The 16,175-nt window shown below is 35.6% G+C and overlaps 1 protein-coding gene across 1 annotated transcript in view; it reads right to left on the bottom strand.

The window, feature by feature from the left end:
• The window catches only part of Arhgap15 (Rho GTPase activating protein 15), a 597,450-nt gene that overhangs the window by 141,320 nt on the left and 439,955 nt on the right, over nucleotides 1–16,175 (bottom strand). The window lies entirely within an intron of this gene.

Below are 16,175 nucleotides of genomic sequence, written 5' to 3'. Positions count from 1 at the left end.
AAAAGGGTAAAAACAATCCAGATTATGGAAAGAATAACTCTGATTTCATTAATGGAGCAATAAGAACAGAATATACTGTGAACATGTCATCAAGGATGTGGCATCTGCACCCAGTGCCAAGGACCACAGCACAGCCACATCTTTATTGAGAATGCCTACTGCGTGCATGAATGTCACATTGTAGATGCCAGAAAGGATGAATCTATATATGATATTTGGCTATAAAATAAAACTAAAAGGTTAGATATTAGAGTGGATAAAATGGCACTGTTTGTCTATAAATATACAGCTTCTATTTAGGTCATTGTATTTAAAGGACTAGATCAAGAGGAAGTCAGTTGAGTCCCTGATGTGAACCTCTCCTGTTATCTACTCAGAGTGACAGTTCGATCTGATTTCTGGTGGGTTAGACAGGGTCAAAATACTGATATAAACTCTATGCCAAAGCAGTGCCTTCCTATGCTGTCCGAGTAAAAGCCCCTTTCTACCACACACACTGGTTATAGCATGAGAATGCACTGAGGACATTATCTTAGAAAACTAGGCCAGTTGGCCAGTTAATTTGTTTGTTCACTTAATTTTTATTACGCAAACAGGGACTGAGCACAGACTGGATACTAGTCACTATGTTGTGTGCTTTAGGAAGCTGCAGCTGGCAGACTGCCTTATGTTCCTCAAAGGAGAGGATTTTACCAGGTGCTCAGAACCATTGCTAAAGTGAGTATTGACCAAGTTCTAACATTTCACATCTTATGTCTATCCTTTATATCACACTCCGCTGACCTTGAAGACCAGTAGGACAAACTCAATCAATAAACATACCACTACCAAGTGTACATGATGCTACAGGCTGAATCCTCAAACTTACATATTTTTGTACTGTAGGCCTTATGCCGGTATTTCAGAATATAACAATTTGGAGACAATCTTTTAAGGAAGCAACAAAAATATAAGGTCACATGGACTCCAAACACTATGACAATCCAATATCAGTAGTGTCCTTATAACAAGGGACTGAAACGTACTGAGGGGAAGACCAGGAGACATTGGATGCCAGAGATGCCAAAGGGGATGGATATATCTATACAGTAAACATCAAGGATAGATGCTTTGGATGATGACAACCTGGTCCTGTTTAAAACTCAGATTTCTAGAACTTTGAAGAAAATTACTGTGATTTAAGCCGCCCAGTCAGTGGAAGTTTCGTAGCCCAAGCTAACTACTAGAACTGCTGAAGGTTTTACATAGTGAAAGACAATGTTGTGTTCCTAGATTACATCCTCAAACAAGGGCTATGTCACACTTGTGAAATACAGGATAAAGCTGATTAGATTATTCCAGATGAATGATATAGAATTTATACTTTAAGAAATAATTTGAAGCCACAATTCAAAATTGCTTGCCTATTTCACCACAACCTAACTGTAAATATATACAATACACTTTGGGTTGCCAAGGAATAAAATACAATTGCCATTTTCTTACTCAGCCCTTTTCCCACAAATGCATTTATTAGAGCGAAATACATTGCTTCTCCTAAAGGTGAAGTCTTAACAACTAAAGAACAGTTAAGATTGTGTGAAAAAATTTACCAAGCCAAGCCAAGAGTCTATGGCCATGGCATCTACCAAAAAAGAAGGAAGAAATTAGTTTCAGATGTGAAATTTTTGTACTCCAAATCCCCCAAAACTTTTCATCCCTCCTAATTTATGACAAAAATCCCCAGTAAACTGCTAGAAGTCTTACTTTTGAAAATGGTTGAACTACACAGGAAATAGGTGTTCCTGCCACCCAGTATACACAGCCAATTCCATTTGGCCATTCTGAAGTAGGAAAGAAGAAGGAACCAAGGAGATAATAGGTGCTTTCTGAAGTGCTAAAATTTCAAAAAAGAAAAGAGAAAGTCCTTCACTTTCTAGTAGGATATTCTGGCAGCCAATGTTGACTTTGTTTCCATCTACTTTATATTGCATCTATACCTTTGAAAGTCATTTGAGATGCCAAAGCCACACACACAGTGCCATAGCATAATATGAAATCTCTAAGATCATCTCTTTGAAGCAGGCAGAGTGGTCTTCTACCACACCAAGTGTTGGAAGCAAGTTGATAATGTGACGTTTCTTTTTATGAAACCATCAAGTTTCATTTGGATGAAATAGTAACATAGCAAACAGGTAGAGATTAAACTTGGGAAGAAAGCGCCACAGATGGAAAGTATAGCAAATGTGGCACTCCTTTTGCATTTTTAATTTACAGTGGCATAACATAAAACATCCTCCCATCATCATAACTCCATGCGTAATGTCATCTCATGAAAAGCGGTGGTTGACGTCACATTTCTCTCTGGGCGTCAAGATACTCCTCTCTAGGCATCTGGAAAGTAGTGGTCCTGCACAGATTCTGACAACACCACCAAAAATAAACTGGTTTTTCTTTGAGTTAGATCATAAAAACTGATGTATTGCTTGGTGCCAATATATATTTCTTGAATGCCCTTCTTACTTAGAGCTTTCAACGCAGCTTTTATTTCCATTCAGTCAAAGGCCTTTTGTACTCTACAGACATTATACACAATGGTTCATTTTATGTGACCGTCTTCTCCAAATAGATTCCAAATTTGCTTGAATTCCATGGATGATTTCACATATTACAAAGGGTAGAGAAGGGTAGGATAAAATTTAACAATCATTTTTAACAGCTTGCTTCATGTTGGCTCTAAATGATACCATTGCTCATTTGTCCCATCCAGTTCATGTTACATTATTTAATGTCAACCTAAGGGGTCAGTTCCTACAAATGACTATACACAGATAATCCTTCTGTGCACACAAGGATGTTACTTAACATTGAGCTTTTGTCTCTTGTCATTTGAGAACTTTTAAGTTCATATGAGTTAAGCAAGGTTCTATATGTAATGGACCAGTATAGACTCGCCATTCTTTCCCAGAAGGTTTACTTGTATATTATTCATTTTGCCAGTGGCAAATGTTTCCAGACTCTAATATAAAACCCTGGCTTTCTTTATTCTCCTTACTATATTGTTGGAATTTGTTGGGTGAAAAGTGGGAATATTGAACAGAATAGCAACTTGCTTTAGAAGTTAACTTGTTAATTTAGAAGTTAGTCTGGAAATAATCCTTCAATAACGTAGAAGAGTTAAACAAAATTTGTAGATTTAGACATTGCCACTTTCATTTATTCAAACCATTTTGTTTCCAGATAAAATGTATGATAGTTATGAAATAAAGTCAAAATAATAATTATTTTACCTACACAACACTGATTAATTTATTTCCTAAGAGTAGTTAAGTGAATTTTCTACTTCATATCACAAGGATAGTCAGAGCTCTAAAGGTACAAAAATGATTTGTGAGACTCATAACATTCACAACAACATGCATATTAGACAGGATAACTTGGTTACTGTAACACTTTTTTTTGAAACTACAGAACAAAACTGTCATAGTTATGTATCAATATAACTCTTCAGACGTCCTGACTAGTTAAATAGATTCTTTAGTGGATGAGTATACTATCAATAACTGATTGTTTTGATATTTGTAGATGAAAAGTTTGAGTGTTTTTCTACCTTCAGGGAGGTTTGCTTGCCTAAATATAGAGACATGATGATCACTCCCACTTTCAAAGATGTGGGACATAAAATAGCCCTGTTGCTCTTTCCTTTTGTAACTTAAAAAATGATAACTCATACAAAAGATTCACAAGATCATTTGCAAAAATTTAATGAAACAAAAATCTATTTAAGATTGTCAAAGCACTTGATGACATGGCATTGGAAAATTCATAATTTTAAAATGAATTATGTAGTACAGTTATTTAAACACATTATCAATTTGATTTGATATATGCCATGTATTGAACCAGTGTCGATTGATAGTATATGCAAGAGTACACTGCAGCACCCTTGCTTCATCTTTTCTTATTTAGTTTACTACCACCAGGAAAAACTTATACTATAAATTCTTTAGGTCTTCTTTCAAAGACATTTCCTGCACTCAGGTAGTAGTACCTTCTACCACCATTCTTAAAAAACAAAATGTGATTTATATATTCTTCTGCACTTTGATTTTTTCACTAGATATATCTTGGAGGTCATTCAAAACTAATACTAGCTCTCTCTGTTTATTTCATCTACATATCCATCTTTGTGGATTACATAACTCACTTACCCAGTCATAAATCCCATCACGATTGTGCAAATAGTTTTGTACTAATATAATTTTATATCTGTGTCAGTAAATACCCATGTGAGTAGGGCAAACACCTAAATGTTTAATTCCTATGTTAAAGTTTGTATATGTATTTAAATTTTAATAGGCATTACCAAAGTATAAACTTTATTATTAAGAAACCTGAAAATAAAAAAAAAATCACACACCAAAATTAAACAGACCCATACTCTTTTTATCTCAATGAACTTCTATATACTTTTATTAGTCATTTGGAACAGAAGTTGTGGAGTGTCACATTAGATTTTACATATTCACTAACAAATAATGTACTTATTTACCACCCAAAAAACTAAAAATTCATGAGAGCTAGAACTAGGAAAACAATTAACTTTATATCTTCTTTAATAATTCATGTCTATTACCTGTATTCATATGTGTGTGTATGAAATTTTCATTCTTCTCTTGGTTGATAATTAGTTAGTTCTAATGCTTTGCTATAGTGTAAAAAGCAGCATTAGACATGGGGTACACACATCTCTATGGTATAGTATGGAGTTCTATAGGTATATTCTTAGGAATAAAATAGCTTGATCTTTTGGTAATTCTTTTTTTATTTTTTTTAGAACTCTCCAAACTGATTTCCACAGTGGCTATATTAATTTGTATCTCTACAAAGAGTAAATAAAGGTCCCTTTCTATCCACATCTTCCCAAACATTTCTTGTCAGATTTGATGATAGGCTTTCTGACTGCAGTGAGGTGGATTCAATATCTAATTAATTAAAATGATCCAGCAGCTTGCCTACAATTAATGGTCATTTAATATATAACAACAATATTTACTAATGATGGAAGTCATTCCCTTAACAAGAATTGTTAGTATCTGAGAAATAAGAAACAAAAGAGAAACAATCAAACAAAAGAAAATGGTGTATTGGAAATGAAAAAAAAAAAAAAAAACAACATCATTCCACCATTGTAGGTCAATATAAGCATTATAGTATAAGATCAAATAAGATAATCGGTTTAACATATTTAATCATGAAGCAATTTATGAACACCTATAAGTGTCAAATGTCCTACTAAGTGCAAGAAATATGTGTAGGAGAAAATGAAGACTGAAAGACATAAAAAAATAATGATCTATAATCTCTTGAAGTCACCAGAATTTTGATTCTTGTTAGTGTCTCTATTAAAATTGTACTGTTTCTGTGGAAAGAGTTACCCCTTTTAGTTTTATATCTGCTTCATTAATGTAAATCCATGCTCAATTAGTTACTTAATAAATTCGTTCTAAACAAAGACCGTGTTGATGGTGATAATGACTGAGTAAACTCTCAAGAAAAGGGCCATCTACAGTGTTTTGTTTTTTTTTTTGAAAAATATCTGCTACCATCTCAAGACTCCTCTTGGCACTAAGATGTCTTTGCACAGGTTTGATGCATATAAAAATGTCTTGTTCCAACAGAAGAGATATACTTAACCTGACTTATCCACATACACTCTGATATTGGAGAGCAGAGGACATCAGGGGAGAAAGCAAATTTTAACATGCACACTGACATTAGCACCTTCAGTCAGTGGAGGAAGCTGACATCACCATGTACTCTGAAGTTGAGGAGCAGAGGAAGTCATGCACACCAATGTTAGAGAGCACAGGTGGTCCATGGAGTAAGCTTTGTGTCAAATGCAGGACAGTACAAGCTTTGGTAGCTATGAGAAATCTTAGGTTTTCTTCTCTTCCCACCTAAGCAAATCTGTGACCGATGGCTTGAGTTTCTTGCCTATAGCTGTGAAGCCATTCATAGTGTATAATGATGAAATAGACTCTTCCATGGCTTAGGTTGATATCCACCTTTATGATGGTATTTCTAATCCTACCATGATAATCCCACCATTCTCCACAAGTATTACTACTCATTTGAACCAAATTGTCTTATCTATGTCTCTCCCTCAAAAACTTTCTTATTACTGAAAGAAATTTGTTCTGATTAACTTTCCTATCCACAGAGTTTAGTACCGGATGCATTTCTCTTATTAGATCAGAATATATCTTTTTGCAGTCCTTCATCAATCTTAATTTAACATTCTTTGGCAGTGATACTATACTATGACAATGACGACAGACGTGTGTATACTCACAGAGCATGATGAACTGTTCTTTTCATCATGTTTACTTTTCATAGATTTAACCAATAGTGAAGACATATATAAGTCATTCATCCACATATTCATTCCCTTATCAAATACTTGAAATCAAATTTTATGCTAGTCTTATAGTCAGCTGTGGAGCTTAGAAATGTGAAAGAAAATATAGAGTATCTACCATTACACATATTACAATACGCAAGAAATTTAGGCAAATTGACAAAATAATAGCACATAGTAAGCTATAATTTTATGTAGATTGCTAAGGGAACATAGAAGATGATTAGCCAGCTTCATCTGGGTGGCGGCCAGAGGAAATTTTGTGCATGAAGTTTTACATGATAACTGTTTCAAAGAAGATAATTAGGTGGATGAAGGAGGGGCATGGGCTGGGAGAGAGGACAAGCCATAAATGAAGATGAATCTGAGTAGAAGCAATAGTTTGTCAAAGACAGACCACGACACATTGGGTAAGTCATGGGTTGTTAGAGAACATAAAAAGATAGGTTCCATATCTCAAGGTATTGAGGATTAAGAGGGAGGGAGGGGGATGTGGTAGAATAAGAAGGCTCTGAAAACTGAAAACATGCACACAAGGAACACTGTACAGACTGAGCAGATTTTATATATGCATGTAACAACAATTAATAAAACATTTTATGGTCATGAATTTGAAATAGAGAAAGAAAGGGTATATGGGGGGGTTTGGAAGGAGGATGGTGCAGAGATAAATGATAAAACTGCATTATAATCTCAAAGATAAAAGAAATTTTAAAAAGACCTGAAAGAATCTGCATGGATTATAGGCAAAGCAGCCATGTTCTAAACAAGGACTAGAGTAGCAGTGTGTGGGTGGGACAGAGTGAGTACAAGTTTGGAAGATGAGTGATGTAGCCGAAAAGATACAACAAGCAAATAGCTTAGGTGAGAGACTGCTGTGTTTATTAACTGTGGAAAATGTTTGTTTTTTTTTAAGTCATAATGGAGGAACAAAAAGATGTATTTCTGAAACCGTAAAATAGAAGAGGAAAAGTAAAAAAAAAATGGTGGATAGCATTTACAAAAGACTAAAATTCAGAGGCCATTACTGAATTTAATGTAAGTTCAGGGAAGTAAAAATATTTCATTTTCCAGAAGTTTATAAAGACCTGCTGGTAGTTTGAAAACGAGAATCCATTTGGATTATCTGACCAATGATAAGACTTCAATGGTGTTTTAGTATCATGAGCTACTTTCCTGACTCTACAAAGGGGAATTACAATTAATTGGATTATGCTGGTCTCCACATGCTGATTGCACAAAAGAAAGTATAAAAGTGGAACTGTTGCTAACAGGTCATATCTATCATCAACCACGGGATTTGCTTTTTTACTTACCAATAAGATTAATTTCTTCCTTACAATCTTCCAATTTGAAGTCATTTTAATTATAGAGTTTAGAAAATTCAAAGGGAAAGGCAAACCTACTTTCAATGTATTATTAATGGTTGACCTCATTTTTATTCATTTTTATAATGAAGGGGAAATAAATTGATGGTTTGTTTATTGTTTAGAAGATTTTTACTTACTTAAGATCCTTTTGCAATCTTTTCTCAATCTCAATTTAATTAAAAACATTTTTTTTTTACTGGATTTCTATAAAGAGCTGAACCCAGAGTTACTTCTGAGCAATCACAAAGACGTTATTTCTCCTTCCAATGAACTTATTATATAGAGAAGGAATTAGACTTACAAACTCTAAACATCATTATGCCTAAGTGAAGTGTTCCATTAAAGCTATGAACCATTTTTCTTCAAGGGTTGTGGTCCCTGGTAAGTTAACCATGCTCCATCCACACGAGCTTATGGGCAGCATAAATTTGACTCTGGATTATTAAAATGAATAATAATGAACGGAAGACACGAAAATGAGAGGTATGGCAGAAGGATCTAAGAGGAGTTATGGGAAAATATGATCAAAATAAATTTTATGCATGTGCGAAACTCTCCAAGAATTAATAAAAATACTACATTTAAAAGACAGAGACAATGGATTAAGTGGTCATAATCCATTAGGTCCATTTTAAAGAATTATATTAATTCTTTTAAAATATCGATCCTTTCAATAAACCAAAACTTTACACGCTTTGCTATTAACAAAAAAGTGACTTTCTCAAAAACAGTAGTAATTGTGCACTTCTCAGGCTTTGTTCCAAGTGTCTCTTTATGTTATTAATTTTATACTTATATTAATATGTTTTATGTGTTTTTATGACAGAAAACACAGGCTCAATGATTAAGCAACTTGTCTCAATTCCTTCAGACATTTAGTGGCAAAGTCCAGGCAGCCTTGATCCTTTTGTGTTGGTGCTTTAATGTGTTTCTTTCAAAAGTCATATTTAAATTAAATTGTGTTTCTAACCTACTCTAAAAAAGATGAATTCTATAAGACAGCATTAAGCCATGAGGGCTCCACACTTTTGGGTTGGATTACTGCCTGTTTTAGCTAGCATTGCTATTGCTATGATGAAACACCATGATCAAACAGGGGTTATTTATTAACTTCCTTACACTTCCACATCACTGTTGATCATCAAAGGAAATCAGGGCAGGGACTCAAACAGAACAGGAATCTGGAGGCAGGAGCTGATGCAGAGGTCAGGGAGGGATGCTATTTACTGACTTAGTCCTTTTGACTTATTCAAACTGCTTTCTCATTCACCCACAACCACCTGCACCACCCACAATGGACTGTGTCCCACCCCATCAATCATTAATTTAAAAAATCCTCTATAGGCTTACCTACAGCTGAATCTCATGGAGACATTTTCTCAGTTGAGGTTCCCTCCTTTCAGAAGACTCCAGCTTGTGTCAAGTTGACATAAAAGTAGCCAGTACACTGCCATTATAAAACAGCACCCCTTTTCCCATTTTGCTTTCTACTTGCCCTTCTGGATTCCATGTGATCATGCAAGAACCTAGCCAGGTATTGGTGGTTGGCATTTGACTTTTCAACCTTTAGAATCCTGATCCAATACATTTCTGCTCATTTAAAATTTCCCAGTCTATGGTATTCTGTTATAGAAGCACAACATGGACTAAGATACAAACTTTGACCCTTTATCCATTCTAATATCAAGAAGTGTACTCTTCCTGCTACTCTTGGGCAAAGACTGTCATGATGTGTATATATATATATATATATATATATATATATATATATATATATATATATGCCTTTGATAGACTGAGATGGGGTAAGAAGGATATGCTAAACCCAAGTTATTAAGATGTGGTCTGGAGTCAGTATAGATGCACCACATAGGACATCACTCAAAGTGGAAATTATGAAGTTGTTCATCGGTTTTACTGAGTCTGGAATCTCTGTGGTGTAGTGGTAGACTCTGGTGTAACAGTCCTCTGGGCAATTTGGATGCCAGCCATAGTCAGAGAACCAGTGGTCTACAGAAGGATGTGAAATGGATTAAATTTTGATTACTGGCAAGAAACCTCTCTAAGGTTAGTATGAAGGCAGGTTGTGAAAAATCATAATGACTTAGATTGTTAGAGGTCAGTGAAAACTTCAAGTATAACCAGAGGTTATATATTCCCTTCAGGAATAAGGGAACCCTCAAAAATTTGGAGAAACAGCACTTATCAGGTTGTATATTATGGCGATAAATCTATTTGAAATGTAAGAACTCAGTTGAGAGATAAGAAGTAGAATTCACAATGGCCTCGTGAAGACATCAAGGAAGATAGGTGTGAGGTCTTCCAATTTCAAGCTGGTGTGGTAAAGGGAAGAGAACATCAAGTCAAACTCTGTTGATTGTAGCCAAAAGAGTGCTGCTGCACCAACACAGTCATACATGATATTTGGGAAAAAGTAGCATTTTAATTTTGTTCAGTTTGGATCTTTTGAGGCTAGGGATAATGAGTTTAGTTTAGAGATACTAGTAACAGTTCTATGTAATGATGGCAAATAGATATAGGGAGATTTAAGTATAACTAAAATAGATGAATTTGAAAATAATGAGGGAAGTGAAAGTCAAACTATAACAGCAGAGCAGTAGCAATGTCAGCAACAATGGTAACCAGAAACCTTTAACGTTTATCGTGTATTACTTACTCATGGTGCTTGGCAGTGTGTACACACACACACACACACACACACACACACACACACACACACACACACACATATATATATATATATATATATATATATATATTGAGAGTCCATAGGAATTAAGCTAGATATTTGTTATTTGAAGAGTTTAAAGGTATAGAGACATTATCTTCTCCATATTCCCAAAAGAAGTATCACAGTTTCTTTTGGACATTGATTTGTTTGGAAGCTACCTAAGCCACACTGGGAGAAAAAGTTACTAAATATAGAAGACAAGAAAGAGAAGACATCACTCACATTTAAGTCTTGGCAATGAGAACATAATTATTAAGTTTATTTTCAAAATTAACTTACAACATGACTGCCCAAATGTGGACAGAACAAGAACTGCACCAATGGACATGCCAAAATGGATGGGAAAAGTCCACAAGGCTTCCACCTTGTAAAGAACTATAGATAATTGAGGAAAACTGGGAGCAGGAGTGGTGGTCTTCCCCAGAGAAGAGCGCACTAATTGGTCATCTAGTACTAAATGGTCAGCCCTGAAAACACACATACAAGTAACATTGTAAAGACTGAACTGGTGAGATTTAGCAATATAGATGTATATACATATATGCATGCAATAATGTTTAATGAAAGAAGAGGTCATGAATTTGAAGGAAAGCATAGAGGAGTATATGAGAAGGTGTGGATGGTAAAAGACAAAGGAGAAATAAATAATGCAAAATAAAATAAAAAATTAGCTTACAAAGTAATACATTTACAAATGGGATTTTCATATATATTCCATTTTGGTTGATTCTCTCCTTCCAAAAATTTTTCTTTCTTTCTTTCTTTCTTTCTTCCTTCCTTCCTTCCTTCCTTTCTTCTTTCTTTCTTTCTTTCTTTCTTTCTTTCTTTCTTTCTTTCTTTCTTTCTTTCTTTCTTTCCTTCCTTCCTTCCTTCCTTCCTTCCTTCCTTTTTTCTCTCTCTGTCTCTGTCTCTGTCTGTCTCTGTCTCTCTCTCTTTGCTTTTTTGAGACAGGGTTTCTTTGTGCAACAGTCCTGGATGTTGACTCACTCTATAGACTAAGCTTGCCTCAAACTCACAGAGATCCACTTGCCTCTGCCTCCTGAGTGGTGGGATTAACGGCATGAGCCACCACCACCTAGACCAAAATTATTCATTAACTAAGACTTATAAACAAACTTCTCTGAAGTATATCATTAAAAAAAATCAAGCAATGAGAGTTCATGTACTAACAACGTATTTACAAGCCCAAAGTCTGGACAAATCAGGCTGTTAAATTCTACCTACCTGCCAGACTTTGTCTCTAGCACAGTGATGTTTATCTTAATGACAGTGGACATTTTGCTTGAGAACTGCTAACCTAAGTTCATTGATGTATAGAAATGAGAGCAACACTGATCTCGGTCTTAGAAAAACCATCTGAAGTTCAGAGGAATGAAACACATAGATTGATTCCTAGGCCCAATAGTGAGTCTGAGAATTCAATTTAACAGTAGTTTGCTATCAAATTGCAAACCAGTTGGTCAAGTAGAGATAAATCTATCAGATTTTTAACCTGCTTTAGTTCAAGATATGTAAGAAGGCAGTATTAAACTATAAATCTTGGTTAAAGGCATAATATGATTTTAGGAATAAAGTATTTTAATTTTCTGAAAATGTAGGTTACAGTTCTTTTAATGAACAGAGCTATTTTTAAGTGTCAGAACAGCCGTACATTAATTTGAATGTGTGATAAGGCACAGTACATATCATTTATAGATTGCATTTACATACTGAACACACCTTTGTCATATATTTTAAAGAATAAGGGCTCCATTCAGCCATTCTGGAGCTTAACTTCATGGCCACAGCCTGCACATACAGAGCCTGAGCAATGTTACCTTTCAACTCAATGCTATGCCCAAGCCAGAACTGTAAGTAACCCTTGGCATTCAGTCATTCTTGACATATACTGTCCTATCCTGTCCCACCAGTTCATTTTTCTTCTTGTTTTACTTTTTATTTTTGCTTGATGCATAAAAGTTACACCCACAGATCACTTAACCCCTCAAGGACCAAAGGAAAATTTCACATTTCTCAAATCCTGCCTAGAGTAACCTATGACACCTCAGGTTGCTTACTGTAACTCCTCAGATGTCTTTTCGGTAAATGGATGCATTTATGGTCTATGGGACCAACTTGAAAATAAAGCCCAATCAATTATGACATTCTTACACTGGTCTCTATTCTTTGCTGTCTTGCAGACATTTCTCATTGACCTAATTTTGAGACTTTCTACAATGAGACCCGAATCATGAAACACATGCAGTTCAGTGTCTTTGAGCAGGACAGAGACAGTGGAGAATGATGTCAAGTCGGAAGAAGACAGAACATGATAAGCAATCCAAAATAATGTCAGGTGAAATCCGGAAGTTCAGCAGTCAAGAGTGGCATACTAGATCCTCAAAACAGCATAACTTGGTTTGGAATCTTGAAGAACAATTCAGTGTAGGTGCGGTGGGGTGGGGGTGGGGCAAAAATAATTTGTTTCCGTCCATCCTTAACATCTTTAACCCCATAAAGAAACACATGTATGTGCATTTATTTCTATGCATAATTATTGATATAAACACAGCTGCTCTCTATGTTAAAGGAACATTAAACTCACAAAAGCATGGAAATCCCTACTTAGAATGCTTACTCCTTTCTTAACATGCCTTGTTGTGCCCAGATGCTATGTGCATTTTTTGCACCATTTAAAAGGTTGATGTACAAAAATAAAAAGGTGATAGGAAAATTAGAGTGAGGATGGAGCCAGTAGAGCTGTCCTCTTCTTAGATCTCATTATGCATTAATCTCCATAATGTCTAGGCACAACAAAACAAATTACAAATTAAAGGGAAGATAATTTGACTGTGGATTGCTAAATTTGGGGGGCAGGAAAGCTACACATGTAAAAAGATACACTAGACACATACAGCCCAAACAGAATATTGAAACTGTGTAGTTTATGTAAAACTTAAAATAAATAGATTTACACTTCCCTTTAGATCCAGAAATACATGAAAAGTTGCAAGGCAGCCCACAACAAAGCAATTGACAAGAAAGATAGCATCTGTTTTTCTGTCTATTCAAGCTGAAGTTTTTCATTTGGAATGCAAGCAGTGCTTCCCAAGTTAACATAATTAACTCATGACGATCCTGAAACATCATAATATAAGATGCAGATGGAAATTCAAAGCCGTAGAAATGTCAGCTCAGTGCGTCAGGATTATCACTTTTTTTTTAAAGTGAACAAACCATAATGCTAATTAAAACAGGTGTTTTTATTTCAAACCCTTTTGCATGTTATGAAATTACAACCAGGGTTATTTATTTATTAGTCTGCTGTGAAACATACATCTTAGAAGAAAGGGGATCTGTGAAAACAACAAAGTGAAAAGATGAAAAGAATGCCACTCAGCATTGCTTTCTGACACAATAGAAGACCAGTCGCTCAATTAGTTAGTAATTTCCGTGTGACTACTTGACAGAATCTACTAATTGTTAATCTTCCACTAACTATTGCTTTACATAATTAATTATATTCAAATAAAAACAACAAAGACATGTGGGCCAGTTGCCCTTTTGAGAATTTTTTTTTTCAAACTGCCTCTGCTTACTGACAATATTTCTGGGAAGCAAAGATATTAATCTCACAGGAGAACACACGTAAAAAAATATCAGCCGACTCTGTCTTTTACCTTGCTTATAGAACAAACCCTGCAACCGTTCCACCCTACAAAGACAGAATGACAGCCACAAGAGAAAACCCCCAAGCTACTGACTCGTCCCACAAATCCATCCTTGAAACAATCACTAGCAGCCCAAGTCCTTTGAGTCGGGATCTTTCATATTAATTGAGAATTGCATAAAATACAGAGCAACCCATCTCGGGGTCAAGCATCATTCATCATTAGTTGAAGTGACATTTTCAACCCTTCATTTTGCAGCTGCTGAGAAAGGAGGGGGAAAGGTATTCTTTAGAAGGGAACAACAAGGCAGAGAGCACAATCCTCTCTCTATCTGCAGAAGAGAATACAAGGTTCCTCTCTGTCAGCGTGATAACATGCTTAAAGCTGGTGATGTCATTCTTCCCTAACCTTGGAGTCACTAAGCACATGGCAGCTGCATTCCTCCACTTAGGAGTTCTGCTGGAGATCAGTATTAACCATTTTAGATGTAAATGAAGCCCTTCAGTGGGGTGGAGAGCACAGTTCTGTGAGTTGAAATGATGATTTATATCCAAATCCTGTTTTGTTTTTGAGAGATTGCAACTTGTTAACAAGGCTGTCCTTGTTCTAGTGGCATCCTCCAGGCATAAAGGAAATTCTGGGAAACTGAGTATGGTCACTTTTGAAACTGCAAAACAGCATTCCAAGATTGAGTAGCAAATTTACTGGCCAAATTGGGACCTCTGCCGTTCACAATAAAAGATCTCTCCCTCTTTCTCCTTTGTGGGATGCTTGCTTTTCTCTGAAACACAGAGGTCATGACAGGAAATGGGAGCAATTAAAATGAAAAAGCAATCTGAAACAAAATCCAGATAGCTGGTATTTAAATGACCAATAATTCACAGAGCTTTTGATAATGCATAGATGTTTGCAAACTCCTCAGACATGTCTGGATCCTAACTTATCAGGGGTATTTTCTCTAGGAAGGAAAGTTTCTTTGGCAAGGGTTCTGAGTCCAAAGATAAGTGTTATGAAATCCACCAGGGACAGAGTAAGATCTGGCTGTTTCTGCCAAATAAGCCTCTCCAGTGAGTCTGTCTTTGAAGTGTCCTCTCAGATCCTGTGCTACCTGAGACAGCAGAATTTTGGTGCTAACTCTGTTGCCAAATTAGAACACTCAAATAAAATGTATGTGTGTTAATTGTTTCTGATGTCTAGGAAAATGATTTGGCAAATTTGGCCTAAATTTTAGAAGAAAGACTTATGGAAATCTTCAGCAGTAGTCATGTACGCATAAATCATGTATATAGTTATAACTCTGTGGAGTTATTTCAAAGCATTTAGTATTTTCATGTGTAATAACTTTCTAAATGTCATTTAGCCATCACTTTGGGGCAGGATTCTGTCTGTGCAGAGGCAAGGCGGGTGAGGGAAGAGTCATGGCTGAGGCAGGTAAGAGCAGTGGTCCTTTAGCCTTTCACATGTGGCAGAACCTGTAGGGAATGGACCAAACTTGACCTGAGAAATGGGTACAGTTTTAACATCCAGCAAAATCATATGGGATTTCTGATACTGAAAATTTCTTTACAGAATAGGCTGTAAGTTTGGGTGCAGATGTCTTATAAATAAACTGACAAAAAATAGAGAGTGGTTCAAAATAAGACTGTCATAAATTGCTGATGTCTTTCCCATTTCATTTTTAATTACTCTGATATGGGCCGAGTGTACACAGAGATCAAATTGGGGTATTAAAGAGATAATTAACTAGATGTTCTAAGAAATTATTTTCACTGAGCTACCAAACAAATTGGAGCAAATACAATCATAGACTATACTGAGGTAGAGGATCCCAGAAAATACAGTTAGAGAATACACTGAGGTAGATAGTCATAGAAAATACAGTCATAGAATATATTGAGGTAGAGGGTCATAGAGAATATAATCATAGGACATACTGCGTGAGGTGGAGTGTTACAGATAACAAAACACTCTTATACTCATCACCCTACTAAACAATCACAACC

This window comes from Peromyscus californicus, unplaced genomic scaffold (genome assembly GCF_007827085.1).
Source record: "Peromyscus californicus insignis strain IS unplaced genomic scaffold, ASM782708v3 Scaffold_7__1_contigs__length_154581171, whole genome shotgun sequence".
Classification (NCBI taxonomy): Eukaryota; Metazoa; Chordata; class Mammalia; order Rodentia; family Cricetidae; genus Peromyscus; species Peromyscus californicus.
Note: the sequence above shows the minus strand (reverse complement) of the source record. Positions and strands in the feature narration are given on the sequence as shown.